The 12,064-nt window shown below is 42.8% G+C and overlaps 1 protein-coding gene across 1 annotated transcript in view; it reads right to left on the bottom strand.

Moving 5' to 3' along the window:
- fhit (fragile histidine triad diadenosine triphosphatase) overlaps positions 1 to 12,064 on the bottom strand; it is a 186,759-nt gene that overhangs the window by 174,345 nt on the left and 350 nt on the right. The gene's annotated exons all lie outside the window — the stretch shown is intronic.

Genomic DNA, 12,064 nt, shown 5'->3' on the forward strand with positions numbered 1-12,064 from the left:
CCAGCTGGATGTGGAGTGTTTATGAAGACAGGAACTGGAGAGACTGAATAAATCTTAGCCAACATGATGTGTGTTACGTGGGACTTAATATAACCGCAACAATAGTGAAAATTTTACCAACTGTGTTCGACGAAGGCTGCTTCAGATCAAAGTAGACCTTCAGACTATCTCACCATGAGAGGCCCAATGCAACAGTTAAAAGTAGACATTTCAACTATCTCACCGTGAGATGCTCAATGCAACAGTTTGAAGAGAAAACGGATCGATTGTGACATTGATTACGTATTGTACAGTATTACATCCAAGGCCCTTGGTACGGGTCTGAGACACCGTTGGTAATGTCAGCAAATAGTCTGGACTGCAATGCATTTATTGTCTCTGCCAGTGTAGCAGGTTAAGCTATTATTAAAACATGTCCACCATTTGTTAGCAAACATTCTCCCTTTGAGTGTGTGAGCAGTAGCAGGATAAGCAGAAAACCATTAGGTCCAGTATGGTGCGTTCATATTCCAGTGACAGTCCGACCCCTATCAAGTCTCTGCTCAGTTTGTTAATTTGAACACCAGCAAGGCTCCCCGGATCAATAAAACAAAGGCACGTGGTATAGCAGGGTGTTCTGGGACATTTCTGCCAGCCCAGCTTTTTTCTTGGGGCTTAACGGCAAAAAAAAAAATATATAGAGCAATCTGAAATTAAAGTCCTGAGGGTAAGCTCCACGATGCGAAGGAGGACAACAACTATGGGCCAGATGTGGAGCTTTACTAGCCAAGGAAAATCAAACAGGGGACTTTAGATCTGCTTAGGTAAAGAGAAGCCTGCCAAATCAAACAGCTGTGGAAGGCTCCCTGCTGACAGGGAGCCCACGGTGACACCGTGGGCTGGGTATAGAAAAAAGCGAGGAGTGATTCAGTAGCGCTGAATGAGAGGGGGGGTTCAGAGACTCAACCAAAGGTTCTGGTGGTGGTGTTGATCCATGCATTGATTATATTCCTAATGTGAGTGATGTACACCATTCAATGAAAACCAACATCGGGTGCTAGAGTGGGCCGGGTGAAAGTTGCAAGTCAGGAATACCACCAAAGGGCACCCTACTTTCTTTTAAATGAATTCCAGCTCCTGGCATTTTGACACGCCCAAGAACCACTCATATGACATTAGCCAGGACGAGAGGGGGGGGGGGGGGGGGCAGCCATGAGGCAGGAGGTGTGAGGAGTGCCTGGTCACCTGCACTGTGTCTGATGGCCGAGACTCACCTGAAGCCATGGCTGGTTTGGACCACCTCTGGGTAAACAGACAGAGTGCTCATCATGAAAGCTGATTGCCACTCAGGTCAGAACAAACAGTCCCCTGCTTGATTTACCTTGGCTAGTAAAGCTCCACATCTGGCCCATAGTTGTTGTCCTCCTTCGTATCAAGTGAGGTAACTCTATGCAAACTGATCCACAAAGTTAAACACGACTACAAGGTTTCATTCATGAACTGGGGTATCATGAGGAGCCGGGAGATGGATACTACATCCCCTCCTGCTGGCCAGTGAACTACAGTTCAAGAGGTATTTTTCAAGTAGAACTACAATCCCAGCATGCTGCCAGGAGAGAAGCAATGAAGGGACAAACTCTGAGGTTATAAAAGCTGAAAAGAGGAGCACAGCAAGGGAAACATTCTGTTAGGAGTTGACTGTGATAGAAGAACACAACTCTTTAGGTTATAGTTTAGACTGATTTATTTGAGTTAAAATGTACCCAATGTACTACCTTTTGTTTATGAAGGTATAATAAATTACAAAGACACTCAGATGCTGTGGAATACAGTTCGACCAGTGACCACAAACAGTTTTTCCATAGTGTATAAAGTTGTATGCTCTCCCAATATGCAATACTCAAACAATGCTGTTCAACTCCCGCTTCAAAGATAATCCAAAATCCCAAGAGAGCCTGAGGGCAGACCAGAGATCGTCATCCTACCAGCATAGACCACCTCCTTGTTCCCTCCCAAGCATCATCCAGTCAGACCTAGGCAGAACGGAGGTTTTCAGTGTCTCCAGAGACAGACCTTGAATGAAGACAACGCTACCTCCTCATCGTTGAAACAGCAGAGCCTGGTTATTAACTCAAGGCCGTCCAGGTCATCACACAGAAAATGACCACTTTTCCACCACTGAGGCCGCCCACAGTTGGATCATTTCATGAGCCATATGTTGGTTTGGTGAGATTTCATCTCAACCAAATAATAAGTCACAAGCAATTGAAGTGGCAAACAATACTTAGAAACTGAAACTGAATTTAAACACAAACAACAGATGCTTCTAGATATTGAATACACTATACCTTGTATTGCTTTTTTCAACATGACCTTTGGAAGACACTGCAATATCGAATTGACAACCTCATCTCTCCATGCCTGTACAGTACATGAATGTATGTAATTGGGCATTATTCAAAGCACTTTAAAGTGTAAATTAGTTGTCGGTTGGGATTTTATAGTCTAGAACTAGTTAACCCACGTTTTACAAATGTTTTACATTGGTGAATATATAAACATATGGAAATGTTGTACGGTAATTTTTAATGCAGTAGGTTCATTTTTGGTAAATTCTATCTGTAACTAACGCCCTCTTTCCCGACACACACACAGATATGTGTGTAGATATGAGTGGGAGCTTTGTTCATTATGGTGCAGTATAGTGAACATACTGGTATTGATACACCTACTTAGAGTTTATACATTTGGCTTAATGTACTGTATGCGGCTGGACAACTGGAACAAGGCATGGTGTTAGAGATTCTCCATGACCAATACAATGTTACCCAAAGCCTCCAGCTTGAAAATATGTGAATTGAGATTGGCTTTATAAATTAAAGTTATTGGGCCCTATTTTAATGGTCTGAAACGCAAGTGAGAAGCGCCAAGCGCAAGTAGCTTTGTGGGCGGTTCTATGGCAATGTTCCTATTTTACCGACGCAACAATGACTCTTGCGCCCGGCGCAAATCTAAAAAGGGTTGGTCTGAAGTAGCCTAATTACCCGTAGGTGTGGTTTAGGCGTTAAGTGCAATAAACCAATGAGAATGCCAGCTCCCATCCCCTTTAAGACCCATGAGCGCATTTGAATCTGACAAGTTGATATTTTGACAGCGCGTTTGCAGTCTCCGATGAGATGCACACAAATTTCAAACTTCAAATGGCTCAGTTTATGGCCAAATAATATGGCCCAATTCACACATGGAGTAAGGTTTTCTTCCACAGCTTCAGAAATACTGAGTCCTCAAATAAATTTTGGCAAAGAAAACTTAACACACATATGATATGTGGTAACTGTGGTTGTATTTAATGATATACGCAATACATTATAAACATTGTTTCTTATCAGTATTGTATGCATTATCGTTATCGCCTTGTGTTCCTAATATGCATGTGTCCCCCCGTTTTATTTATATAATATTATGGCCAAAAGCTATGTGCGCCTCGGATTATATTAGGAATCATAAAGACTGCGTCTGACATCTCTGGTACTTCCACATCAAGAAAAGACTCTTAGTGGGGGTTATCTCGGCCATGGTTGAGAAGAATTGGGGGAAAGGAAATTTGGCCTTGACTCTCTGAAGTCAATATTGAATCGCGACATGGTGGAGAAAGGGATTGTTCTCCCGGAGCTAAGCTGCCGGAATGCCGCTGAAGCTCCCCCGCCGGAGCTGCCGGAATGCCGCTGAAGCTCCCCCGCCGGAGCTGCCGGAATGCCGCCAGACCTTCGGCGGCAGTCCGGCAGCTCCGCCGGACTCCCTGCCAGGCAGTCACATGGCAAACTGACAAATTAGACATCTATTTTGGAATGGAATTATTATCCCTGCTTCTGAAATGCGCGAACATCTCCGCCCAGCACTCGTCCACTGGTCCACAAAATCTTAGCTATGCTCTGATTGGAGGGGGGTGTTGAAGTACGAGGTAATATTCAAATGTGCCCCCTTCCTACATAGGAGGGGGCACAGGAAGGGGGCGCCGAAAGTGACTCGCTCGTTTGGTAACTGTAGGCGGGGTACAAATGGGGTAAAAATGCATATCTCCCTCAAAAAATCCTGTACTATTTTCCTGACTATTTTCAAAGTTTGTATGCATGTGGGAGCACCAGAGACCCAAAACAACACCAAAAATCCCAGGAAAAGTATTGTTTTCATAATATGTCCCCTTTAAGGGCTATTTATTTGAGCAATGTTACATTATTTGTGCAATGTTACATACATACATGTGCTTTGAGAATATTTGTTTTGGTTTGAATGTGTGCCTGCCTCTGTGTGACCCAATTACAACTTCTGACCGCCCGGCTCATTTCTGACTAATCAGGGCATATCTCTTCTGGTTGGTGTGTGGAATCCATCTTGCCTGTCAATCACAGATGTGGAATGCAACATTTATTAATCACAGAGAATAGTCTGGCAGAGGCAGCAGAGAGGACAGCTTGGTTATCTAGCTTAGAAATCTTGCCTTCTTTCTCTCATTTATGCACACCCTTTTTGCAACTCAGATTTTACCTACAGAAGCTTTAATGCTTTAATAGAATACGTTAATTTACACAGAAATGTAATAGATGACAACCATATCAATGTTCTCCAATGACTAATTTTTGCATTAAAAGAGCATTCAACTGTGCTTACCCTTACATTCACTGGGACTCATTTTACAAACAATTACAAGCAATTCAGGATCCAATTATGATGAGACCATCATCATGCTATGAGTAACCAGTTCTACCTCATTTATATTCTACTCTGTGAGAACTACCTCTCGTAAAACCCAGACAATCCCATTCAGTGGCTTCCAATGTACTGATGTACAACAACAACCGGGCTGTGTTCTTTCACTGCACAATGTACAATGCCTGGAAAAACATTTAACACAGACAGGATGTGCTCCGCAAACACTGATCCAGGCCAATTTAATCCTTCAAACTTTCCAATACAGAATGTCTTCCACTCTGTATGTGTCGTGCACATACCAGTCCCGCTCCCGCCCGACGAGACCAAGAAACCCTGCTGTAATTGCAGAGCAAGTTGGAGTGATGCTGACTGCAACAATGGCATCATTCTGGAAACTTGCATGGTTGAATTGGCTAAATTGTCTACCTTACACTTGGGGAAATGAGGTTGAGGTTCCAATCTGTGACCTGAATGTGATTGCTCCTACCTTTTGGATGCATTTTATCTCCTTTAGTCTCTTGTCTCTCACCAGAACAATAGTTTCCAAAAAGATAAGTTCAAACCCTACAAAAGCAGTTATCGTGTCGAGCCTTACAACTATCAAGACAGAAAGAAAAAACATAAGAAGCCGTCTCAAAACTTTAAATTACACTTCAGATACGACTGAACCAATATGGACCAATCTGAATCTGTTTTTAATTCATAATCTCTAGTTTTATATATACCGTGTTCTACATGTAGCACGCTAAATAACTAAAACCTCAGACACTAAAATGGACTATTGGCCCAACATTTGGCTTGAAATAATCCATTTGTCTTAAAGAATAAAGAACCATTCTGGCCATATGTCTCCACATTCACCTGACTGATGGAGTCCTTCTGAAAATTAGCTACAGGACCTGTGTCCATTACCAATCTGTGTCAACGCCAGGGTCCAGTGAGGACAAAGTACTAGAGGAACAGTAGGAGGCATGATTTAGTGTGTGGGATCAATTGTTAAAGATGAACATTTGAAGTGTATACATGTTTCCTTATGTGTTAACGTGCTAACGTGCATCATCAGGTGCTCGGACATTTGAAAGGGACGTTTGAGTTGGAATAATTGTAACCCCTGCCTCCCTGGCCAGAGCGTGTTCTCATTGTTTCTCCACTGTCAAAGGAGAGACTCACGTTCACGAAAGGTTCACTTATCTGATCGTCAATTGTGCAGGACGTGTTCAGATGTGATGACAAGCTGTGTCAGTTTGTTGTGTGTATCTGTGTTGTGTATATCAGTGTGTGTGTGTGTGTGTGTGTGTGTGTGTGTGTGTGTGTGTGTGTGTATTTGTGGGGAACATAAGCAGAATTTAACACAGCTTCATTGATGAAATTCAATAATATCTACATGAGAATGTAGGCAAATAAATCGATACATATATGAGGCCTGTGATTGATCAATGTTATGCTGGGTCACACTACAGGATAATTCCCCCATCCAATTCTTGCTTTTGATCGTGAGGGATTGGTGAAATCTCCAGTTTTTAAAATGGGGTGGGTTAGTTTCTGCTACGTTGGTAAAATCGTTTCCTCCCACACAACAACCACTGAAATGTATCCTCATCTATCATGTGGTCTCGTTTTCTGAATTAGAAAGATTGTTGAGTGTGTACCAAGCATTACTGATGTTTTAAAGTATGTTTACTACACAATTTGCCATTTGTTGACTCATTTGGTTGTTTCTTTATACAAGGAAAGAGATAGTGAATTACTGAACAGTATTTCATTAACATTATCAATATATAAAACAAATTATCAAAATAACTCAATGTTCATCGCACACCTTGTCTAGATTAATCAATATACTAATCAGAAACAAATAGTTTGTAAGTATTGCCCTCAATGGAGTGGCAGTCCTCCATTCTGTCAAACTCAACTTGGCTCCCTACACATCTCTGTCTCACTGCTGTACGTCTTTGAACAGAGTCTCAGCTAGGCTCTATAAACATCCAGTCCATCTCTGTCTCACTGCTGTATGTCTTTGAACAGAGTCTCAGCTAGGCTCTATAAACATCCAGTCCATCTCTGTCTCACTGCTGTATGTCTTTGAACAGAGTCTCAGCTAGGCTCTATATACATCCAGTCCATCTCTGTCTCACTCTGCTGTATGCTTGGGATGTAACAACCCTCAGCTTAAGTAATAATCGTTTACATCTGTAGAGGCCAGCCGTGGGCCGGGAAGGAGCTTGTAGTGCTGCTGATGGCCTGGCAGACGCCCAGGCCTCCTATGGCCCATCTCCAGAGCCCGGGGACCCTCTATACTGACCCCCTCAACTGCCCTACCCCCCAAAGCCAGATGACGAGGACGCGTTGGGTGGCTGGTAATTAAAAGGGGTTGATATGGAGGGAAGGAAGACACAGAGAGAGGGGAATGAAGCAGTGAAAGAGAGAGAGAAGATGGAGACCAGGAGGAAGAGGAGAACCAGACCCACGCATCCCAGGTCAAGTTAACATTCTGATAGGGCAGTATCTCAGGATATGTGCCATCATACAAGCCAAAGAAACAATACTAAACAATACTAAGTGTTTTCCTTGTGTATTTCAAAAAACAAGCGAAGGCCCAAATGCTAGACATGTCCATATCATTATTATTTGCAATTCACGCAATAATACACAATACTAGAGGAATAAGGTTTGTAGCACATACTGAGGACATCCAGTGTGTATGGGAAGTGAAGACACCAGTGGATCAATAGATCATCGGTCCGTCCTCTGAGCAGCTGGTGAACCCTGCTCCAGCCACTAAACAGCGTCCAGCTCCATTTCTTTTTATCTTCTGGACCAATGGATGGCTCTCAGAAGGTTAAACTCCACGGTAAACATTAAGCTCATTGATCAATAAACCCTTGACTGATCATTCAGGCTTCGTACAGCCCCACGCAGATGGAAAAGTAGCATGGTTAATAAATACCCCCAACGATCAATTCTATCATTAACACCCTTGATTTGCGTGAAGATGATTTCGCGGCACGTGATTGTGTAACATGTGCTCCGACATCCTCCCACCATATTATTATTTTTGTGTTAATACGAAGAACAACTTATGTGATCATTCAGAATGAAAACATGTCATGTTTCTTTTTCTGTTCTCCATTTTGGAGATAAAATTAATTTCGGAGCGCCGCTCCTTGCTGTACAGTCGAGTGATGTCGCTGCCAACATTAAGGATCCTTGTCCTCGCCTTCTGGCACTAAGGCGTCTTCATGGCTCTGCCAAACGAGTTGACAGACGCACGCAGAGTTTAACTCGGATTGTCCTCCTTTTCTCACAGTATTGTGCCATCAGCTCCTTGCAGCAGTATTTCTTAAAACATACACGCCTTACGTACTTTTATTGACTCAATCCAACGGGAATGTTAATTCTGGCTCTAGTTTCAAGAGAGAAAGCCTGTAAGAGAAATAACACTATTTCAATTAGTCCTAAACGTCCTTCAAAAAGACAGATGTTCATTATGACTTAAATCGGGGTCCAGTGGCCTTGCAACTCAAAAAACATTTACAATGGTTTCTCACTAATCACTATAGTATATACTAGTGCATGTGTGACATGGCCACGCTGTCCAATATCCTGTCCTGCTATTGGTCAGCATCAAATTGAATTAGAGAGCAAGAATCCCTGGGTCAATCTTATGGTTGACGGATTTATGCTAAGTATATTACAATTAACATTAGTAGAACATATATTTGAACAAAAGCAGAAATGTGCACTTGAAAGCTACATAGTGGACTCTGAGGTCTGAACTTGTAGAATACATGCCCTGAACACGCAGCAGTGGCCCTATCGAGCCACTGCTCTATCGTGCCACCACTTCACTAGTAGCAGAGGTACTGCTACTAGTGAACTTGTAGAATACATGTCCTGCTACTTCTGAACTGTAGAATACATGTCCTGCTACTTCGGACCTGTAGAATACATGTACTGCTACTCCTGACCTGTAGAATACATGTCCTGCTACTTCGGACCTGTAGAATACATGTACTGCTACTCCTGACCTGTAGAATCCATGTCCGGCTACTCCCTACCTGTAGAATACATGTCCTGACCACAGCAGCATCAGCGGCAGTCTGGTCTCCACAGAGCCGAGGCGGCGGCAGCGTGGTTGTGGGCGGCAGCTGACCTTGACCAGTCCGCCGTGCGATGAGTAATGTTATGTCAGCATGGGAAACCGCAGTCGGCCCACACCCAGAATAAATAGTCTCAATAGAGATAGGGGTTCAGACGACATGCAACGTGCTGACATCTACCACAGAGTCAGAAGGACATTAAGCACCACAGGATGCGTGTTCATCCATGAAGAGAAATGACAAAGATAATGATGAAACAGGCCACAATGTTGCTATAACTTTAAAACGAATGGCTCAGCTGATCTCAGAGTGAGGAACAAATCAGACCTCTCAACGGTTATGACCTGCATAAAGGCTGATGACTAACAATAGCGCCCGCAAATGCTGCCATCGAGTTTGGGTTCCTAAATGAATATCAGTCTGGCCTTGCCTGAACAGCATTGATTCCCTGTATGGGCATGGCCTTGCGTTCAGAAAACTCCTGCCAGTTCATTAAACAACTAAGTCAAACTTGTATTCTCTTCATTCTTGCAGAATCCGGTGGGAAGCAATTCAACTCAAAGAATCACACCTGTATCGTCTCAGAGCTTGTGTATCAAGATACACATCGAATCTTAACACACACATACACGCACGCATGCACGCACGCACACACTTTTTGAGAGCAGTGAGCTGCCAATTAAATACCAACCTCCACATTGTTATAGCAATTAAATTATCTCTGGTTTCCCCGCTCTCTCACTATCCAAGTTATAAGTGCATGCTAATGAATGCAATTGAATGATTTCCATTGATGCCATCTCGTGAGGTTATGAGAAGAAATGTGGTGGTTACCAAGGCCAATATCTGGGCGCAGAGTGGAGTGCACACCCACACCAACAAAGGCTGCACCACTCCACCATAGCAGACTCCACACACTACATCCCTCCAACATAACTACTGATGGCATCTGTGGCGATGTTAATTCCAATCGCTGAAAGACTAACAAGTGATGCATTAAAGACGATTGATAAAGACAAGTCATATACAAGTTCTCTGGGATTCCTTTAAGAGAAGATTTCATTCACTGCCAAGTTCTTTTATTCCGGATCCCAGTGTGTCTTTCTAAAAATATATATTAATTTTGGCACCAAAAGAGCAAAACAGCATGACATTATTTGTGTCGAGTATCTGTACGAACGCTAACCACTTTGTTCCCCTGTGTTTGTGAAATGAGTCCAAATATAGCGTGGCTGGTTGAGTGTTGCTGATAAGCCAGGGGGCAGAGGCAATCTTTCTGCTCCCCTCATTCATGCTGATATTAGACACACTGTTGGGGGACTTGCTGCCAGTGGTTATTGTCATTCAAGTACTATATCAAGTATATATTTCTCTATTGACGCGTGTTGTCCTTAATCCTATAGTCAAATGAGGTATTTTTTAATTCGATTTTTTATAAAGACTAAATCTGCCAGCAAACACTCATGAATGACAGCTAATTTCCACCATAAAAAAAGACATTTCTTTTATAGCCCATGGACTTACCTGCTTCTTGCAGCTCCAACTCCCTTTACCTCCATCTATTGCTCATCCCTATTTCTGTATTTTTGTACCTTGCTTCATTGCCCTGTCTCCCTCCCCCCACCGGCGGCACACTGCCTATTCAAATCAGCAGCATACTGGTAATTTAATCAGCTGTTCCCCTCATATTAGATACGGCACCCTCTTGTTACTGATGACCTCTTGCTCCATGTGCTTCTTAGGTTTTTGTTTGGTTTTGCGCCAACAAAACCCAGCTTCTCCTCAATTTTGTACATTTGACAAGGTAGGGATTGTCTAGATATGTCTAACAATTCAATCTAAAACCAGGAAATATTCCGGAACATCTCCGGGATAGACGTCTTTGTGAAGAGGCTTATAAGCCTGAAACAGTTGGACTGCCTAAAAGGCTAGACCTTAATGACACAAACTATATTGGAGAGTTAAACTACATTATTTAAATGCATTCCCGCTAACCCAATGGTACGCCCAGCGTGTTAAATCATTTAACCGGTCCTTTAACTCTTCAGAATGCTTGCCAGTACTCTGCATTTCTGAGCAGCTCTTAAAATCTGATCCTTAAGTTGCATTATCCAAATATATGTCATTTCAGTGCTGTTAATACTACTGCATGCAACTTTTAGCATTAACACATAGACATGTAGTAAGAAAGCACTTTGATGAAATCGAATCTACCTTCATAAAACTCACTCAAATCCAAACTCACTAAGTGTAATCCCTGTGTTCTGATCACGTCTGCTCACTTCAGCCGTTGTTTCACACGTCATTCAAAGTGAAACAAAAAAAAACGGACCAAAAACAAGAAAACAGAGGGAGATCATATTATAATGGTGTGATCCAGATGCCTCGGACGGTAGCCTTCTGAGTTGCAAGTGGGGAAATCTCCCAGCTCTCTTGTGGCATTTCACGGAGGCACACCCTTTTTGGTCGTGCCCCCTCGGAATTCTGAGAGTATACTGAGCTCAGTGATGGCGCTCTCAACCAAAATGGCTGCGCACGTGAAGAGATTTATTTTCTTTGTATTTGTACCATGTTGGTCATTTTAATGTCGATTTTAAATGCTCCTGCATACTTGATTACATTGCCACTTCATTCCGGTCACCAATTTATGAACGGGAGCGGTAAGTGCTCCGAGACCGGAAATTACGTCAGAAGTGCAACTCGGAAGGGTGGTGTCTGAGGCATCTGGATCACACCATAACACAGGTAGTTCAGACGGGCCACCTTATTGGTCCTTTACAACAGGATCTTATGTGCATGACGTAACACATAGCCGTGTGTGAATGAAAATTGCCTAATTACTGTACTACTCTGCCATTGATCCACCAATAACACGGCGCTACTAGCTGAACGATGTGTGAATTTGCAGACGTCGCAAAATGTCAAAAATACATTTCAGCGAATATCTTTACAAAAATACTTGTGGTATTGAATCTGATCGGGAAACCCATCAAGCTCTAGAAACCATAAACTCAAGTTTGCTGGCTGACTCAAGAACCGACCAGGGGTTAGAAAACCCCTTCGCTGCAATGCCGTTACTCAGCGCCCCCTATTGGCGGGAGTAGTGCAGCACCGTGTTTTTGAAAATACAGATCCAGTGGGAGTTGCATTGCAGTTTCCCTTGCATACAAATAATAAAGGGTTATTATCTTGAGAGGGATTTGCCCTTCAATTTGAATTATATGTTTCATATTTTGTTAGTAATTGTATAAGGGCAAAGTTAAATGAGAGGCTGT

This window comes from Pollachius pollachius (genome assembly GCF_949987615.1).
Source record: "Pollachius pollachius genome assembly, chromosome: 12".
Lineage (NCBI taxonomy): Eukaryota > Metazoa > Chordata > Actinopteri > Gadiformes > Gadidae > Pollachius > Pollachius pollachius.